The sequence below is a fragment of the Perognathus longimembris genome, chromosome 20 (genome assembly GCF_023159225.1).
Source record: "Perognathus longimembris pacificus isolate PPM17 chromosome 20, ASM2315922v1, whole genome shotgun sequence".
In the NCBI taxonomy this organism is placed as follows: Eukaryota; Metazoa; Chordata; class Mammalia; order Rodentia; family Heteromyidae; genus Perognathus; species Perognathus longimembris.
The window spans coordinates 5,935,961-5,956,234 of NC_063180.1; the positions used below are offsets into that span (position 1 = coordinate 5,935,961).

Here is a 20,274-nt window from a genome sequence, read left to right on the forward strand (position 1 = left end):
GCCTGGAACTTCCAGGGAAAGCTGTGAGGAAATTTTTTGAAATGTCACACAAGGAGGGTCAAGTGCTGTGGGGCTGTGGGGCAGGACACATGTCAGCCATAAGTCCCAGACTGTGTGACTGGGGCCCCTCCCAGGCCCCTTGGTATGGCAGGGATGAGAGAGCAGTGGCTTTGGGCCAGTGACACCTGTAGCTTCCTGGGGATCTCTCAACAGGGTTCTCGGGGGCGCAAGGGTTCTGGGGGCAGCTTCTGGCTGATGTATCTGCCCTCATATGTAATTCTCACTGACTCAAGGGCCTGCTACACTCCCAATCTTGTCACCTGAACCCAGCACCCAACAAACCAACATGCTCTCGCTCACAGACAGACTCACATACCTCACACATACACTCTTATGTGTACATGCACACATACACAATCACATACCCTTCCACACACACCCAACACACACTTGTGTACACATTGTACACCTGTGAACTCACACATCCTCACACCCATACAGTGCATTCAGACTCACACCCTCACATAAGCACACTCACAGATTCATACATTCACAGCACATGCACTTAAGCTCACACACATTCACAATCATATACCCTCAACATACATATTCACACACCTCATTCACACCATCATGCTTAGACTCACACTTTGACACACAAAGTGCACATTCATGTGTACACCTCACATGCACACATGCCTGCAGATATGTATTCAGATTCTCACATCCTCATATGCACACACTCATATACTCACCATTGCATGCACATAGCTCATACATATGCATGCATACTCATATACTTAATAGGCACACCCCACACTAATACACACCCTCACGGCAATACTGACACATACATGCATATGCACCACACACTCAAAACATCACCTCATGTGCACACTCACCCACTCTCATGCCCTGTAATACACTCACAAACCCTCAAGTGCATGCAGATTCACAATATACTCCTATATACATGTATAGACCCCTCCTACCCATGTCCACTCACGTGTACACATACCCTTGAGCACAAACACACACCTACATTCGTGTCCATATGCATGCACATATATGACTCCACACTCCCTGTACAATGCACACAAGCTCACACATACATGCACCCTCATGTGCACATTCACACAGTCTTATAAGTACCACACACTAACCAATTGCGCTACTGGAGCACATTCACACAGTTATGTATACAACACTCTCACCCTCATATGCCAACTCACACAATCACATACACACTCAGAATCACACATATACCCTTTTGCACACTCAGATTCTTAGGCCCTCATGTGCATACATTCATACATACTCACAGGCTCACATTCATATGAACACCCATATACAGCTTACATCCTCACATGCACACACACAGACTCACACAGGCAAATACATACATACACACTCTCATGTACTCTCACATGTAACACTTGGACATACACTTGCACAGTCTCAAACACCAGTCTCTCAAGACATCTTTTCATGTGAGGTAAACTGAGGAACAAAAGCTCACCCTGGCTCATCTGCAGTCTGAGGATACCTCCCTCAAGCATGGGTTATTCTCTCACACCCCTGATGAAAGCTTCCAGAAGCAACTACTTGGCTCAGAATCCTTGGCCAGGCTGGGAAGGGAGAAATTCTACTTTCCAACACTGAGAGAAATCAGAGTAGCCAAGAAACACGAAGACATCAGACAGAACAGTGGCCTTCAGTGACTGAAATATTCAATCAGCCTTCCACATGTTGTTTTCATTGTGGACTTAAAAAAAAAAAAAGGCCCCAAACTCAATCATGTCCTTCCGGCTAGTAGGGGAAACACACATACACACACACACACACACACACACACACACACACACACACACACACACATATGTCATTTCAAAGAAACAGCTTTCTTTTTAAGTTTCTGGGGGAAAACTGTAAGTTGAGAATTTTCAATGGATCCCCCACATACCAGGAAAGAAATGCACATTTGTTTTTGATTCCACACAGAAAGACCCTGAGACACCAATGAGGAAAGAGTGACAGGCATCTATTACTGAGACCCTGGAATTTTTCTGTACTAACTTAAATACCAAAATGTTCACTGGCTGGTGGTGCCCAGGGAGTGGGCATGGTGTGGCAGTGTTCTGGGGAAATGGTCTCACAATGTGGGAGTAGGACATTGAAAGAGGCCAACAAGATCCCATTCCTCAACTTAAAGCCTCATTAATAACCAGTCCAATGAGTGACTCAGGACAGGATAGGGTGGGGGTCGGCAGAGACTTCAAAGAATAGAGAGAACTGGGTCATAGGAACATGACTGGGCAGCTGCGGCAACCACAGGGGAATTCTCCTCAGATGAAGTCATGTGTTGCTACAACGCAGAGGCTCAGCTCCCAGAGAGGGGCCCAGAGACTGGAGCAGGGGCTGGTGAAGTAAATGTAACCACCCAGGAGAGCCTGGACAGAGTGGTGACACCCAGACCTCCAGGCAGTCTCCAGTTCCTGAGATCTCCCCAATCCAGGACAGAATTGGCTTGGAACATGTGGCTGATGTAGGGACTGAGAAGCAGTCTTCGGGCACTGACCTAGGGACTATAGTAGCAGGTGGATCCACAAAGAGGCCAGGCCCTTGTACCACACCAGTCTCAGTTATGAGGTAAAAACATAGAGTATAGCCCAGGAGGCCCAGAAAGGAGACCAGGCTCCCACATCCTGAGGTCACCATGCAGGATGGGGAGGCTGCATCCATGATGACAAACATAAGCCTTTGTTTCTGAACACCAAGCCACTCCCCTCAGCCATGGGTTGTAGCTCCCAGTGATGATCAGAGCTACCACCCACAGCTCCAAGTGGATTTACTCCAGGTCCTCTGGATATGAATCCCAGAGACAGTGATGAACCCACAGAGAGGGAGCAGCTCCTGCTCCAGGTCCCCATGCCCTGTCCACTGCTATTCCCAAGTGATCTCTGTGTCTGTGCATACCTTCCCAGGATGCTCGTTGCCACTCATCTACCAAGTACCTGCTCCGATGTGGACACTCTGGCTTGAAGACACGGAGGTATTCCAACTTGTTGAGATTTGGGGGAAGTGGTAAATGAGCAAAGAAAATGTGTGTGTGTGTGTGTGTGTGTGTGTGTGTGTGTGTGTGTGTGTGTGCGCTCACCAGACCTGGGGCTTGAACTGAGGGCCTAGGCACTGTCTTTGAGCTTTTGACCTCAAGGATAGTGCTATACCACTTGAACCACAACTTCACTTTGGCTTGTTAATTGGAGATAAGAGCCTTATGGACTTTTCTTGCCCAGGTTGGCTTCAAACTGTGATCCTCAGATCTCAGCCTCCTAAGTAGTTAAGATTTCAGGTGTTGAGCTACTGGTGCCTGGCAATGACTGGATTCTGGACTCCAGTTTCTTCCTACTCTGGAAGACTCTGGGTGGGCTTCCAATTCAATGTCTATAATTTCTCACACTCTTTTAGTTTAGAGTTCCTTGTGTCTCGGGTAGAATTCAGTGCAGTTGTTTCATTGTTTTTCTTCAAAACAGATAGACCTTGGCAAAGACACAGGAAGGGCTTCTCCCTCACATGTAGATGGTTTTCTGGGTCATTTCCATCCCAAGAGAAGGATGAGACAACTTTGTTATGCCAAAAGAGGATGCTAGTGTGAAGAGCAGGAAAATCTGCAGAAGTGGGTTGTAAACTAGACATGATATCTCTCGCGAGTTCTTGGCAGTTCAGTCAAATGACAGTCCTATGGCAAACTAGCTTACCCTCCCCCGTGTCAAAAGAGCTTGGGATAGAAGCAGAAAGGATGTGAGCAGTGAATCCAGACAAGCCTAGGATCAAACCTCAGATGTGCCAATTGCTAGCTTTGATTTCTTCCTGTAAGACAAGAAGGTCATCCACCCCACTGCTGTGAAGAGTATTTGTCTTCTCCACATAGTAGGAACTTAACAAGAGGTAGTTAGATTCCCTGATCTAGGGGCTGTAGACCTCTGCGATGATGTACATGAGAACTCTAGGGCTATGGTTAAAAAAAACAAAACTTCCCTCAGTCCTCCATGTAAAAGATGCTAAGATGCAATGGAGAGTAACTCAAAGGGCACTCATGTCAGTTTTCACTTCATGCAAACTCTGTCCCTGGTCTGCCATGTGACACAGGGAAGGCAGTGGAAGTGACTGCAGTTTGCTGGAGGGGTTTCCACAGATGGCAGTTCATCCTCTGCCAACTCCTAGATGGCCAATAACCCGAGGCTCAGTCTAGCTACTCCAAGTATGGCTTCTTCATTCTGGGCTGGGCTGGGCTGGCCAACATAGACTGAGCCGGGAAGGTGAATTTATAAGTCCCTGGACTGTGGGTCATGGTGGCCATCACTGTGACTTTTGTTTACAAGCAAGATTTTCACTCTCCTGATCCGGTTACAGCTGTCTTCTACAGGCTCGTGGAGAAGTCCACAGCCAGCAGAAGCCACAGGAAGAAGAGGATGTGGAACGTTCACATCCAGGGACACTTCCAGGGAAGAGCAGAGGGAGGGAGAAAGAGACTGCTGCTCTCTATTCCAGTCTTAGACTTCAAGGTAGTGTATTATACTTTGACCTGCACAGGCTGTGGGTGTCCCCCAGTCCAGCTGCACAGCCTTCTCTGGACTCCACAGGAGGCTGCTCCTCTAGGGTGGGGCTCTCAGTCTCTGCCTCACGTAAGTCCAGAGAAGGGAAGTCACAGCCTCAGCCTGTTGCCTATTTCCATGTATGAACACATGAAATTCATGTAAGAAAGAAGACCCTGGAGACCCCGTGCCTGCCCTCGGGACCCTTACCAAGACTGCTAAGAATAAGAGGTCTAGACTGTGTTTTCAGGGCGTACACCAGGGGCGTCTCTCTGTTGGTTAGCTGCTAAAGCTGGAGTTGGTGCCAGGTGGGTCCATGTGACACAGAATGGCCTGAGTTGGGGAAAGCAGATTTCCATGGGGCCTGGAGAAACCAGGAGGGCTCCCCGGAAGAAGCTGTTCTAAAGCTGGGCTATGAAGGGTTGCTAACTCAAGGGGAAGGGTGCTAGGTTTCTCGGGCTCATTTGTAAGCCTCTGGACAGCAAGCCTAGGAAGCTCAATCATGCCCTGGGAAGTGTTAGTCCTGGAGCAAAGCAGGAACATTAAGGTTGGAACACCTGGATTAAGTAATATAATGTATATCACAAGAGGTGTACTAAGGTTCTTCCATGTAAGGAATACTAATAACAAAGCTTCTCAGGCCTGCACATCACCTGTAGGCTTGGTTAAAATTCCACTGCTAAGTCCAAACATGACTTCCTCTTTTATGGGCCCTGAGCATTTCTAGCCTGACTTAGGGATGCTGCTGCTGCTGGACCAAGATCCACACTTGGATCTCTTTACATACATAATCTTTTTACATATAAGTACTACTGTGTAGTATATCTGAGTACTATATCCAAGTACTGCTGGGTCTACAGGTTCAGTAAAGGGGAAATCATTTCTCACATGGCACCTACAGGCATAGTGCTAGCTGCCAAAATTCAACAGGACAGGCTAGAGGCAGCTATGGAAGGAGAGGGTCCTATTTCCTGGGGACCCTGCAGCAGCTGCAGGGATGTGTGTGCCACACAGATGCAGTTCCAAAGGCATCAAGAGTCCATGTGTTTCATGCTGCAAAGATGGAGATGTGTTCCAGGACTGGGAGGTCACAGGAGACCTCTACCTCTGGCTTGCACAATCTTTGTCCATGGCTCAGATGAATGAGTGTTCTCCAATGACAACAGGCCACTGGCTCATGTCTCAGAGCCAAGAAGGCTCTGAAAAGGGTCAAGAGTCCAAGAAAGTCTCAATTCCCAGGGCTTGGCAAACTCATCTTTCAGACTTGTATGCAAATGGTATTTAGTCCCAATAATCAACTTCTAGGGGCTACTCCTAGTGCCCAGCCACACCCCTACAGGAAGTATCTAATAAGAATAATAATATCCTGAATGGCCATTCACAGCATGCAATTAAAAAGTGTGTCTGTCTCACTGAGGAGGTAGGGAGAGGAGAGGAGAATGAGAATGAGGAAATTCCAACACCACAGCTGTGTCTGGAGGCCCCAGCTGTTGGGCAGTAGGATCTGTCCCTGTGCAGTCTGGCAGGGCTCTGCACTTGCCCATTCTGGTGGAGGCATTATTAATGCAGTACCTGCTGAAATAGAAAATTCCAACCTGCCAGAGCCGGCACACTCACTGAATGAGCAGCGTCCTGGGCCTGGGCTGTCTCAGGGATCAAGATTGGGGAGACAGATGCATAGAAAAGTGCACACTCAGCCAGGTACTGCTGGCTAGGGCTACTCAGGAGGCTGAGATCTGAGGATCATGGTTTGAAGCCAGCCAGGGCAGTAAAGCCAGCAAGACTCTTATCTCCAACTAACTACCAAAGAAAAAACTAGAAGTGGAACTGTGGCTTGAGTGGTAGAGTAATAGCCTGGAGCACAAAAATTCAGAGACAGTACCCAGGCCCAGAGTCCAAGCCCCAAGAACAGCACAACAATAACAAAAGAGAGAGAGAGAGAGAGAGAGAGAGAGAGAGAGAGAGAGAGAGAGAGAGAGAGAGAGAGAGAGAGAGAGAGAGAGAAAGAAAGAAAGAAAAGAGAAGAGTGCACATTCAAGTGTGCTCCAGCAAATTTCTTGGGAGAAGCTGGCTGAGAGCCATGTGGCCCTCACTGAAGAGCCCCAGCAGTTGTGGAATCTTGTCCCTTCAGTAACCATCCTAAGACAACAGGCTACAAACAGGAGCAGACTGGGGACTGGCCAGGGACTGGGTAATGATAAGTAGAACTGAAGTTGGTGCCACAGGCAGTGTGGCTCTGCTGCTGCCTCACTGAATCTTCCTGGGCCTCAGTTTCCTTATATGCAAAGGGAAGGTAGCAACTGGACCCGCTTCAGATGGAGACTGAGAAGTGTTAGGCATACAGGAAGGCCGTGCGAGTGCCAGTGTGGCTGTCTCCTCTTCCTGCTCTGCTAGGCTTCTTCCTTTTCAGCAGGGGTGGGAGACAGAAGGGCTCCACAGGAATCCCAGGAGGTCACTGCCATCATAGGGAATGGCACAGGCTACCCAGCCATCTTAGTAAGCAAGTGGCATATAAGGGTAGAGGATCATAGAGCAAAAAGAAACTGTTGGGTACAATCAAGCCTGTTTGATGGGCAGGTGAATAATGCTACAGAGGAAAGGGTAAAGCACGCTTCAAGTGTTCAACAGTCCTACGCAGCACATAGTTTGCACATCAAATAGGGAGAGCTAACTAGTCACCACACTTGGCTTTGTGCAGTTCATGGAGCTCTAGTACAGCTTAATCAAAATCCTATCCACACTTAAGACAGGATGGTGAGAACAGACAGGATGATGAGAATTCTCCCCAAACCTCAGTCCTTCTTCACCTCTGACTTTCTACTTACTAGCTTCTACTTGATCATTTAATTACCTAACAAATGGTTCGTATTTCTTCTCTTCCTTCCTTTCTTCCTTCCATTCACTTAACTGACTAGGTTTCCCAGGGCTCCTGGAGGTTTAGCTGGTCCAGCTGTTGCCCTTTATCCAACCCTTGCACACCTTTGACAGTGTCTGAGTAGAGATGGCCAGCAGAGCCTCCTTCCATCCTGCTCTGGATGGTTGCTCATAGTCTTCCCAGTAAGCTTGGGGTGTTCTTAATAAGGCAGTGGGTGTGTAGACTTCTGAGACTTTCTGATGAATAAGAGGGTCTCCAGAAAGCAAAGCCATGAAGAGGGTCATGAGAGAGGCTGCAAAGAAACATCAGCCACCCCATGTATCACTTTCTGAAGGCTGACCCCCCCAACATCCATGTTATTATGGACCCCATTAATTGAGCAAAGCTTCTAGCACATGCCATTTTGTGACACCTCCCCATGTTCCAGATCACCAGCTCCCACCACTGCTAACAGAAACAGTGGCTCCCTTCAGCAGGGTCAATGGACCTCCACCAGCAAGACTGTGGACTGGTCCACAAATCCCTGGGGAAGGCCCACTCCTATTATTCTGGAAGAGAAACTAAGATGCAGAAAATAAAGCTTTATGGCCCAACCCACCAGCCAGCACTGCGCCCAGAATCTTGCTTCCTAGAATAAGACTGGGGAGGCAGGGGTGTGGGGCATGACTCCAAAGGCTTCCTGGACATCAAAAACCTCTTGCAAAACAGTATTTTGATGAGCTCAGTGTGTGAATTAAAAGCAGACGGAGTCTACTTCCTTTCAAATAAACAAACTTAAAATCTTGGTGGAAACTCCCCCATGTGGTGTGTTTTAGGGCTGGAGAAAGCAGGGGTGCTTTTCACAAACCCAAGAAGAGCCCCAGGATCACTCAGCATATCCAAGTCACGTGTTCCTTCTTCTATGCAGCTTTCTAGTCCTTTCTTCTGTCTCCACTCTCACACCAGGCCAAGAATGCTTCTTCCAACATGTCCCCAAAGCCAAGAGGAGCAGTGACTGGCATGGAGGTGAGGAACATGTGCCAACGAACGAATGGATGAGTGACTAAATGAGCAAGCAAGTCCTGTCACTCCTAGAGAACAGACAGGTATGTGTTGCCAATAGCAGCTGAGTATCAGTGTGAATTAATTTATGATCTAGGAGTCGTGGATCATATGGAACACATGGTCAGCTGTCCCCTCCTGGGACACTGACACAGGTCTGTACAGCACACGTGAACACTGCTCATCTGCCAGCCTCTCCATGCCCTCCTCTTTTCACCCTCCTGGTCTTGAAGGAAAGTGTTATTATTATCATTCCCAATTAACAGAAGAGGAAACAGGCACAGTAACGCTCAGAAACTTGCCCTGGTGAGTCATATGGCTAAGCATCATCATAGGCAGGCTGCACCTATTTATAGAGATTCTAGACATATTTCTCACAAGAAAGATCAGAAAGCTCATGGCCATGAAACTAGAATATAAGGCCCAGACCCCTGTCTTGGCACCACTCTCTCAATTCTTCAGGGACCCAGCTCCCTTGAAGTGGCTTAGGCTGACCATTTCTGTGCTAAGGGCCACGGGTGTGTGATGGATGATGAAAATTCTGTGACCCCAGGATTCTGTGTGGAGCTGACAATATCCAGGAAACAGTCTTAGCTGGGGTATTTCTACTTTGGCCTTCCCAAAACCAAGTGTAACAGGCCAGACATAAAGGGTGCTCCGTACAGAGCTCCTGTACACTGCCTAGGTATCCCATAAACTTGGAGGCAAGTCCAGGAGGGGCCCTTGGGAGGGGAGTTATCTGTTTTCCCCAGCTGTGTTCCTGGTACCTGCTAATAACCCCTATGGATCATTCTGCCTGGCTTGGAGAACATTCTGACTGGCATTAAAAATGGGCCCTTTCCCTGCCTGTGGCTGAGAGCCCCCACAACCTGCGTGGGATGCTTGTTGTTAGCATGCTGCTTGTGTAATTAGGGTGCTGAGGATGGCAAAGGGCCCACCCTAGGTCCCCAAGAACGATTGCACTGCAGACAAAGCACCCACCTGGTTTTGCTCTGATTAATGATAGGCCCTGCTAATAGCTCTGCTTAACACAGGAGTTTGTCAAGATTAAGTAATTGCCTTAAACAAAAAGTGTATTATCTTTAAGGCCCTACTGACGAATGACTGGTACTGGGAAATGGGGTGATGGATGTCTGTGACTCCTGCCACCAGTCCTTCCTCATTTGCATAAATTAAAGTAGGATGAGAAGTCCTGAAAATGCCCAGCCCAAGAACGGAGTGTCAGAGGACCCTACTATCACCCTTATCTCAGACTTGCTAGCCACAAGGAGACCCCAAAACTGCTTGAAGAATGGGCCCAGGAAGACCTCACTGCAGGGTGGACCAAATGTCCCAGGGAGGTGAAGCTTGGGACAAGACAGTGACAAGGAGAAATCAGCATGGTAGAACTGAAGAGGCCAGATGAAAACAGGACTGGCTGGGCACTGGTGCTCACAACTGTAAACCTAGCTGCTCAGGAAGCTGAGTTTTGTGGATCACAGTTTGACGCCAACCTGGGCAGAAAAGTCTCCGATCTGCAATTAAGCACCCAAAAAAAGCCAGAAGTGGACCTGTGGCTCAAATAGTGGAGAGCTAGCCTTGAACAAAATAGCTCAGGGACAGCAGCTAGACCCTGAGTTCAAGCTCCAGGACCAGGACAAAAAAAACAAACAAAAAAGCACCAAGATTGTGCTTTTTAAACGTGTGGGGCAAGCTAGATGTGGGCTTAGAAGCCCACAAAGGTCCTCTACCCAGAAGCAGGAGCTCCTACTGGTCAAGGGCTGCTTAGTAAACACATACAACGGCTTTCAAAATCTTTAGTACCAGGGCTGTGGAACAGCTGATGGCTGATGAGCATCTGTAAGACAGATTTATGGGTGAGATGCTGTATGCAATCTATAATCAAGGTTCATAACTGGATGTTTGTATTTGTAAGCCTCTGAGCCTCAGCTCCCAGCCTATGAACCTGTCTCCTTTCTCCAAGTTCCTCAAACATGACATGCTCTTTCCTTCATGGTACCCTCTGAAGGGACAAGCTCTTTGGTATAAGATAGGTAAACAGGCTCCTAAGTACCTGAGAGATCAGGGAGGCATGTTCCTTGATGAGGAGGTAGGTAATATGGCCCTGACACAGTGCCTTTGCCCTCCAGTGTTTGCTCCTCAGTCTGCCCACAGTCATGGCCTGACAGTGGTCCTGTATGGCTCAGTCCTCCTTCTTTTCTGGGTAAAGAAAGACTCACAAACCAATCTACCCACCCTGACTCTGCCTCCAGACTGATAGCAATCAAAGGCTCAGCTATTCCCATAACATTGGCTTCCCCAAACCACAGCCTCAGAACCAATGCCCTTTGTGGCCTAGGGGGTCCCAAGCAGTGCCAGGTCAGGATGGTACAGCCTACCTGTCTAGGAAGGCATCAAGGTACCCTCTTCCCTTCCTAGATGAATGGCAGGCCCCTCTTACCTCTGTGCCTCCCCCCCAAAGCCCGGGCTTCTTTTCTCTTTCTGAGCATTTAGAGGGGGCCATGGTGAAGAACCCATAGAGCAGACCAAATGCTCTGATCTGAGTGCTCTGACAGACAGCTTAGGAAGCAGGCCCACAGCCACCAGCTAGAAGGAAGGTACACTCCTGCTCTCCTGTACCACCCAAATGTCTATAAATGAGGCTGACATCTATGTAGTTGATGTGTGCTCTAGATAGTCTCGAGTACCCCTGCTCGGACACTATCACCACATAGTGCCTTCATCAGGGGGTGACAGGCAACCTTCCGCACGAGTGTTCCTCCACTGGCCATTTCACTACCACCAAGGTACCATGGCTGAGGTTACTCAGCCTCATGTGAACATGATACCACAAAAGAAGATGGACAAACATCCCATGAAGTTGATACCTGCCACATGTGTCTTGTCACAGTCACATCACGCTTGTCCATGTCATAAGTGGCAGGCACTGCTTTGTGTCTTTCTGCTGGCACACTTCTAGGCATACACAGTCTGTTGATTTTCCCTGCTCATTGACTCTGTGGCAGGGGTGGGCTTGGGGGAGGGGCAATACTCTTACTATTCCCATTTTACAGACGGCAAACCGAGGCTCGGAATTTTAACCTTGCCCAGGATCACACAGTGAGTAATTTTCCAGAAGGGATTTGAACCTTTGTCTGTGATTCTCCAACTGCTGATATTCATACTCTTGCTTCTAGAGAAGTCAAGCACAGGACAGTGTCCCCCCAAGGTTATGAATAAGTCAGCCCTGGGAGGGAAGGCTATTGCCACCCAGGGTCCCTGGGGCCATCGGGCTCTCAGTGGAGGCTCTTTTCCCCTGTCCAGCTCCATCTGTGGGTCCAGGAGATCACCTCTGCATTTAGCAACCTCCCACAGGACCTCCCCCAGTCAGGGCTCTGTATGTGCAGAGGAAAGCATTCTGGCCTGAGTCTCCTCTCAGGCCAGCCAGGAGACACCTAGGCAACAGGTGACTGCCAGGCTGGATAGGCACATGCAGAGGTGCTCTGAGAAGCAGCCAGAGTCATGTGGAAGCTGACAGCGCCGGCCTGGTCACAGAATGGACAGCAAGGCAGCAGAGGAGGAGAGGGTGTGGCTCAGATTGGATGACCCTGACTGCGGGGAGAGGGGGGAGGGGGGCGGTGGGAAAAAGAGATTTCGAGGAGTTGATACAAGGGAGCAAGCAACAGGGTGGGGCAGTGTGTAAGGCAGGGTGTGCAGATGGTGCTGGAGGCCTGGAGGGAGTCTGAGGTGCTGACTTTACCGTGGAGCCCTAGGGATGATGGACAAAGGGCCTGGGCCAGGACCAGGATCAGAAGAGGAGAAAGAGAGAGAGAGAGAGAGAGAGAGAGAGAGAGAGAGAGAGAGAGAGAGAGAGAGAGAGCGCTAGGTGCCAGTGGCTCACGCCTATAATCCTAGCTACTCAGGATCTCAGGATGAGGATCATGGTTTGAAGCCAGGAAAGTCTGTGAGAGTCTTACCTCCAATCAGAAAACCAGAAGTGGCATTATGTCTCAAAGTGGTAGAGCTCAGAGCCCAGACCCTGAGTTCAAGCACCTACCGATCCCCCCCCCAAAAAAGAGGCCCAACAGCTGGGTTTAGGATGCCATGGAACATGGGGAGGCCAAGTCCAAAGACTAGAGGTAGACAGGAGGTGAGGGCTAGAAGGAAAGCTCAGGTGGGAGGCTGTGATCTGGGACAGTCTAGGTAATAGTGGGTCTCTTGATGATGGCACAATTGCATAGCCTGGTGGGTAAAGCCCGGGCAAAGGCTTCTGCCCAGAGCCAGTTATGGCTCTTCTGGATCATGTGGTCTTCTGAGATTGAGGTCACACCCCTGAGCCTACCTAGCTGAACCGAATTCTGAGCACTTACTCTGCAGCATAGTGTCCAGTGCAGGAGGAGCTGACCCTTGGCCTGCACCCAGCACTGGGTACCACTGAGTGAGTGGTACCCAGTGATCTGAGTGAATCCCACATGCTAATGTAGGCAGGAAGAGGGAAGCCACTGTACAGGGGGGATCCGAAGCCCACACCCTCCTCCTCCTCTCCTGAAGGAAGAACTCCAAGGTCCTATTCATATTTAAGCCCAACTTCTTTTTGAATACTTCACCCAGTTCTCACTTTGCTGCCTGAGACTAGGCCCTGGAGCACAAGTGACTGCCCAGGTCAGCCCAGTGCAACTTCTTAGAGAGAGATCCCGGCCTCCTCTGAACAGGATGGACTTGTCCAGCCACAAGGGGGCTAAGCAGGGGCGCAGAGCCCAGCATCAGGCTAAGAAGGACAAACTAGTGTACTGACCACTGGGTAGACACTTGAACCCTTGCAGGTGCCTGTGCTGCCCAGGTCAAGTCAACCCCTGGGCTGACAACACCTGCTTTGTAATCAGCTTCTGTGTGTTGGGCTACACTGGGTCCTGCACAGAATCAAAGGAGGCAAAAGAAGCTGAGACCTGCCTTGAGAGCCTGTGCTACTGCTCAAACCCCTCCAGATGTGGAAACTTTCCCTAGGACTAAACTGTGTCCCCATCCAGATGCTGGAGTGTCCACAAAGTAGAGGGCCAAGCCCTGCGCAGGTCAGCCTCAGTTTCTGCCAGCTTCCTAATTCCTGAACAGAGAATGCATCCCACACTATCCATATTCTCGAAGAGAAGCTTCCTAATCTTTGCTCTTCTACTTAGCTGCCATGATCACAGCCTTTCTGAGTATCCATTACTTTCTCTGTGTGACTTCCTTCCTTAGAAACATTGCTGAAATCTCACAAAGGTAACACAGGGCCCTGGCTAGTTGTGGACAGGTATATAGTCTTCTCATCCTGCAAACTGGCACACAAAGGATGCACAAAGCACTGACCACCCCCCACTTTGAAGTGTTAGGGTTCAGTACTGAGGATCCAAGCACTTTCTCTACTAGCAGCCGGCTAGGTTTTGGCTTCCCCTTCCATCTCCTTTCCTCCCTCCCTCCTTTGCAGGAACTAAGAGACCCCTTTTACAACCCCTCACTGCAGGCCCCTGGGGAGCCTGGGGCTGGCAGAAATGACTGCTAATACTTGCAGGCACATTTACTGAAACCTTTTGACACGAAGGATATTTTTATGAGATAAGTACCCTGTGTCAGTATCTGCTGGCAAGTTTCATTGCTCACATTTCAGTCCCGCAAAAAGCCTTTTTCAATCACTGCCCTAGCAACGATAAACTTTAATGGCTGAGGGAAGCCTGCAGCTCAGAGCTCTCTGTCCTTCCCACCTCCCTGCCCAGGCGGCAACCTCCCTTCACAATCCCTGCCAAGAGGGGTGGTCATTGCCCTTCCCTGCTTCCTCTGTTCTTCAACTTTAGTGGATCAAAGGCCCTGGAAGCTCATTAGGACACTGGGCAATTAACAAATACCAACAATACCCAGGGCTGGGAATATGGCCTAGTGGTAAAGTGCTCTCCTCATATACATGAAGCCCTGGGTTCGATTCCTCAGCACCACATATATAGAAAAAGCCGGAAGTGGCACTGTGGCTTAAGTGGTAGAGTACTAGCCTTGAGCAAAACAAAGCCAGGGAGAGTGCTCAGGCCCTGAGTTCAAGCTCCAGGACTGGCAAAAAACAAAAGAACCAACAAATACCAATACCCAGCCAGCTAGGTGCTCCAGGACAAAAGTTCCCAGAGGAGCTGGATGCAGGTGGCTCATGCATGTAATACTAGCTACTCAGGAGGCTGAGATCTGAGAAGAAGGTTCAAAGCCAGCCTGGGCAGGAAAGTCCATGAGACTATTGCTGCTGACTATCCACAGGTTGAGCTGTGGCTAAAGTACTATCCTTGAGCTTAAAAGCTCAGGGACAGCACCTAGACCCTGAGTTCAAGCTCCAGGACTGGCACAAATAAAAATTCCCAGGGGGTTCCAGTGTACAGGTTCCCATGAACCCCTATCTTGCACCCGAGAGCTACCAGGTTGCTGTAGCATTTGCCAACTGATTATGAGAGGCCAGAACCATAGACCCCAAGCTTATGTGGAGAGTGAGGACAAATAGACTCTTGGCAGTAAGATCTTGTCCGTCCCCACTCAGGAATTCATATTTGGACTGAGTGTCAGGATGGCAGGATGGTCCAGGGCCAGAATGGTCCAGGACTGCCACGCAGCACGTGAGGGTTAGTGCTCAAGGAATGAGGATTCGATGAATGAATAGCTTTTAACTCCACAAATGAATTAAACAAAAGCTTCCTGTATGTAACAACAATGCTAGCTATACCCTGAATGCATACTTTCTGGAATGTCCTAGGATGTCCCAGAACTCAAGATAGACAGAGCTTCCTCTTTCCCTCCTGGCTTACTGATTTATGCCTGATGGATAACACATACCTGGGACTGAGGTGCCAAGATGACAACTCCTCCACACCCTGCATCAAACTCCACATCTGTCACCTTATACTGCCCTCATACCACCCACATTCCCTTTGCAACCTCACCACTCTCCAGTCTCTGGCCCACTGAGCTTGAGATCTCTGGCCCGTGTGCAATCTCCTGTCATGCTTTCACATCTGAAACATCTACCAGTCCTCCCCATAGGCTCTTCTGGATCCAGGAGCAGGGAGGAGAAGTTATAAGGTTAAGTGAGAAAAGAGGCAGAGCTGCAGCAGAAGCAGAGAGAGTCTGAGGGCTATGGAAGGTCCACGATCCCTTGGTCAGCCCTGCCCAACAATCGGTGTTTGATGTGCATGTCTTCACACAGCTCAAGGACTGTCAGATACTCTGCTATATCCTGTATGATATCCAGTTCCAAAATGAATATATGTGACATGAAATAAAGGACTGACAAGCATGAAGCCTGACTCTCAGGGCCTGTTTGGTTTTCCTCCGGTGTCTACGCTCAGTGTCTTTTCAAGTTGTGGCAGAGCCCAGGGTCCTATGGCAGAGAATCTTGGGAACAGAGCTGAATGGGGCCATTGCCCCTCCTTAAACCCCAGGCCTGCGTAAGGACTCCAAAGGGAAGGATCACCAGGGCATTTATGGATGAAGGGGCTGGCTCTTCTTTTTTTAACCTAAATTACTTCTTCCTGGTTTTCTGCTCCCAGATTCTTCTATGGAGAACTTCCCACAATGATTACTCCACCACCACTCATGTCTTAAGTCATTCTTCTCTTCACCTTAGGCGGAACTACTTCCTACACATCTAGTATTGAAATGAACAACGCCTGGAACTTCCAAAACACTCACAAGCTTCACCTGTCCTCCCCCATCCATCAAGGCAACAGAACTCATTTCTTCTTGGAAAATGAAAAAACAAGTCCAGCTCTGAGAGCAATTAAGCATTTCCTTTGAAATGCATGCCCGCAATAGATGGCTGAGGGTGAACTCCAGCCCCTGATGACTGCAATAGGAACCAGATGCCAGGATTTGGAGGTGTATAGCATCAGCATCCTATCACAGCCCCCCATCGCTGTGGAGGGGCGAAGGGGAGGGCACTGCAGACTCCAGGTTGGCTCTGGCTAATGTCAAAGCCCAGTTTCACAGCACCAGCTGGAGTTTTTACCCCAGCCATCAGTTCCAACAAGGAAGGAATGCCTCCCAGTAACCCCATGAGCACCCCAAGTTTCCAGCCGTCACTTCCTATTTCTTTCTCAAGTTGTACTCTCAGGAATTGAGCTCAGGATCATATTCTCCAAGTCTTTCTGGAATATGCAAGTCTGGAAGGAAAGCGTCCTCCTTCATTGGGACAGGAGTGTTGCAGAGTCCAGAGGCCCAGTACTAGTAGCTCCACCTCTACTTTCCAAACTGAACTCTGGGCTTTACTAATAGGTTGTGACCTGGCAGGTCTCCAGAGTTGGTTGTTAAATGGGTGTAGGGTGGCTGATGAACATTATAACTAGCTCTTGTAGGAAGGTATAAAAGGTAAGCCTTGGCTTGTAGCAGCTGCTCATGCCCACAGTGTAAATGTGCTCATTGTAACTGGCTTCTTGATTGCCAAAAGGCAATCAAGCACGGAATTTGGAAGAGAGGTATAGAACTGGCTATTAGGAGCTGGCTCCATCATGGAGTCTAATTAGACCCTCCATAACACCTAATGCTCCTTTAAGCAGACTCTCTTTTCTTTATCCAAGGGGAAAGGGTATCTAGATCTAAAATTAAATAATACCCATTTCTACCACTGTTTTGTGAATGAGCATATCCATGATGAAAAGAATATTGCAAAGCACCCTGCTTGAAATCCATTGGGAAATATATTTCAAGCATCATACCCTTTAGGCTGGGGTTGTCATTCAGAGGTAGAGGGTTTGTCTACTACCTATGAGGTGTGAGTTCCATCCTCAGCACTACAAAAAGAGACATCTGAACAACAAAATACCTTTTTCCAGTAATCTCATTTTTTAATCTATTCCAGTGTTAAAAAATCAAAGAGGTGAGGCTGGGGGATATGGCCTAGGGGTAGAGTGCTTTCCTCGTATATGTGAAGCCCTGGGTTCGATTCCTCAGCACTGCATATATAGAAAAGGCCAGAAGTGGTGCTGTGGCTCAAGTGGTAGAGTGCTAGCCTTGAGCAAAAAGAAGCCAGGGACAGTAGTCAGGCCCGGAGTTAAGTCCCCAGGACTGGCAAAAAATTTTTTTTAAAAATCAAAGAGGTGAGAAGTAGGTTTATGATCACAGTTTAATATCAAACAACTCTAGGCAACCTGAAAAGTTTATTAATGGGGATGTGGTCAGATTAAGTTTAGAGTCAGATCTTAAAAGGATATTGTAGATGGGGGTAGGTGGTTTATAATTATAATCCTAGCTATTTAGGAGGCTGGAATCAGGAGTATCATGGCTGGAAGACAGCCTGAAAGAAAAGTTCACTAGCCTTCATCTCCAAAATAAAAAAGCAAGAAAACAAAAAGTTTTTAAATAAATAAATAAAGGCCAGACTTGGAGGCACGGCTCAAATAGTAGAGCAACCAGACTAGCAAACCGATGACCCTAAGTTCAAACTCCAGTGTATATAAATAAAGAATATTGCAACAAGTCTATCACAAATAATAAGAAAAAGCATGCTTCTATATTTGGCGGTAGTCCAAAACTCATGTTGCAATTGAATTTCCAATGAATGGCATTGAGAGTTAGCATGGCCTGGGGAGGTACTCGGACCATAAGATCCCAGCCCTCATGTGAAAATGGGTTGCATGGGAGTGGCTGTTACTAAGCAGCAAGTCTCTTTGTCCTGCCTCTTTTTCTCTGTACATCCACTTGCCTTTCTTCTGTCTGCCATGCATGGAGCTGCACAGGCCCTTATTAGCATCAGAGCAGATGTAGCAACTGATCTTGGACTTCCAATCTCAGAGTGTGAACCAAATAAAATCAAATCAAATGGCTTTAATTTATAAATTACTCCTAATAGGGGATACTTTGTTATTGCACCAGAAAAATGAAGTAGCCTGGATAATCTCCCTATAGAAATAGCCTTTGGCTGCCATTCTTCTCCAATAGGTCTATGCTGGTTCCTAAGACCTATAGGGACCACCAAGTGGCGCCCTCTCCAGCAGATGCTGCCTCTACTCCAACACCTGGAGTACTGTAATGGGCTGGCCAAACTGATGGGATAAATCAATGCCAAGGACGCTGTCACCCCAGGCAATCCCACTGCACTCAATTTTCATGTGAATTTAGCAGCTCTGCATGGTTTTTAAGAACCCAATTGTATCCTGACACTTTTTAAATGATGCCTCTTTAGATTCTGCTATAATTTATCTTTTACTAAGGAACAGCTCTACTTCTATAACCACTTGGAAGAAGGAAGAAGTTAAAAAAAAAAAAAAAAAAGCAACTGCCCACACAGTGACTTCACCTAATTTACAATATAGTCCACTCTGAGTAAAACATAGATGACAGAGGTTTGCCAACTGTGAATTCCATGTCAACAGCCATTTTGGCAAAGCTTAAGTGGCTTTGTTTTGAAAGAAAATATACATTTAAGAGATGTTTATGGATGTGAGTGAGGGTGTTGGGATGTGAGAGTAAACATGCACTGGTACAAGCCAATTCCCAAGCTAAGATTCTTAGACCCATCCAGATAAAAAGGGATCTATTCTTTTCTTTACATAGTAAGAGAATTGATTTTAAGTTCTTTAAAACACCAAGGGAAACAGGAAGTCAGTGAGATTCTCTGACAGATGTTTCCTCCCCATCTCCTCCCCATGCTTAGTTCTGAACACCCAATTCTGACTTTGGATGTGGAACTTGGTGGTCATGGGTCATTCTCATAGCCTCTCCTACTATATCAACAACATCTCCACTCAATACCCAGACCCACTGTGTTAGCTATAGTCATCACCACCCACATTTCTTGTCTGTTTCACACCTTCACTCAGAGAGAGGACAGACAGCAAGCCAAGTTTATCCAGCACCTACTGGGAAGTAGAAATGGTTCTTCATCTTGCTCTGTCCACACAGTGAGGCCGGGTTAGGCCAGTATCATCCCTATGATGCAGAGGGGAAATGGAGGCAGTGAGTGAGTGTTCAAATCCTATGCCCAGAGTTGCCAGACCAGCTGGTGAGACTTTCATGGAGCAAATATTCGTTGCATTTACCAAGTAGAAGCAGCCTTGGTATCTAGAAATCACTTTTCACTGGGTACTGGCAGCTGGGGCATCACCAGAGTGCACCCCAAACCTAAGGACTTGTGTGCTACATTTGGGCAAAGCTTGGAGTGGTTGGCTCTCGGATCCATTTGGAGTCAGAAGCACTGACTTAAGGGCTATCACCTGCCACAAGAGGAAGGCGGAAGACAGAGAAGACAGCTCCATCAGCAAATACACAGCTGTGCATGGCAGGGGACAGGTAGTATGCAAGGAGGACTTGTCTTAAAGGACAGAACTGAAGGCTTAGCAAACTTTCCACAGCAGTTCTCCTGTGCCTCCGGATCCGGCACCCTCTCAATCCACAGGGAAGGCCTTTCAGAAACACAAATGCCGGCACCACCCCAAACCCACAGCATCAGAAACTGGGGTTGCAGCTCTGGGAGAAGCAAGCATGGAGCATGCCAGATCCCACAAAGGTCTACTGTTCACTGGTGGAGCTGTTTACATTTGACTACAGGTCCACACCAAGGCTGGATACTAGTGAGAGAAACAGCCACGTTTGTACTTGCTGCACAAACCTCATTTTAAGCTTATTTTCCTCTGTTACCTCACATAACCCTCAGGAGCCACAGGGAGAAGCAAGATGGGTACTGTCTTCCTAAGCCACAAAACCCAGGCCAGCTACTGACAGGTCAAAGACAAGGCTGATGAGCACGAGGCTGGGGCACCCGGGCCTGGATGCCTGCCTCCCGGC

General features: G+C 48.2%; 1 protein-coding gene across 3 annotated transcripts in view; it reads right to left on the minus strand.

The window, feature by feature from the left end:
- Gli2 (GLI family zinc finger 2) overlaps positions 1-20,274 on the minus strand; it is a 232,660-nt gene that overhangs the window by 59,388 nt on the left and 152,998 nt on the right. Inside the window, exons 1-2 of one of the 3 annotated variants that reach the window (XM_048368934.1) lie at positions 13,210-13,216; positions 1,547-1,550 (exon numbers count right to left, since the gene is read on the minus strand). The exons of the other annotated variants lie outside the window; for them this stretch is intronic. The gene's annotated coding sequence lies outside the window, so the exon portion shown is untranslated. Of the gene's footprint in view, positions 1-1,546; positions 1,551-13,209; positions 13,217-20,274 lie in introns of those variants that run through there. 3 annotated transcript variants of the gene reach the window in all.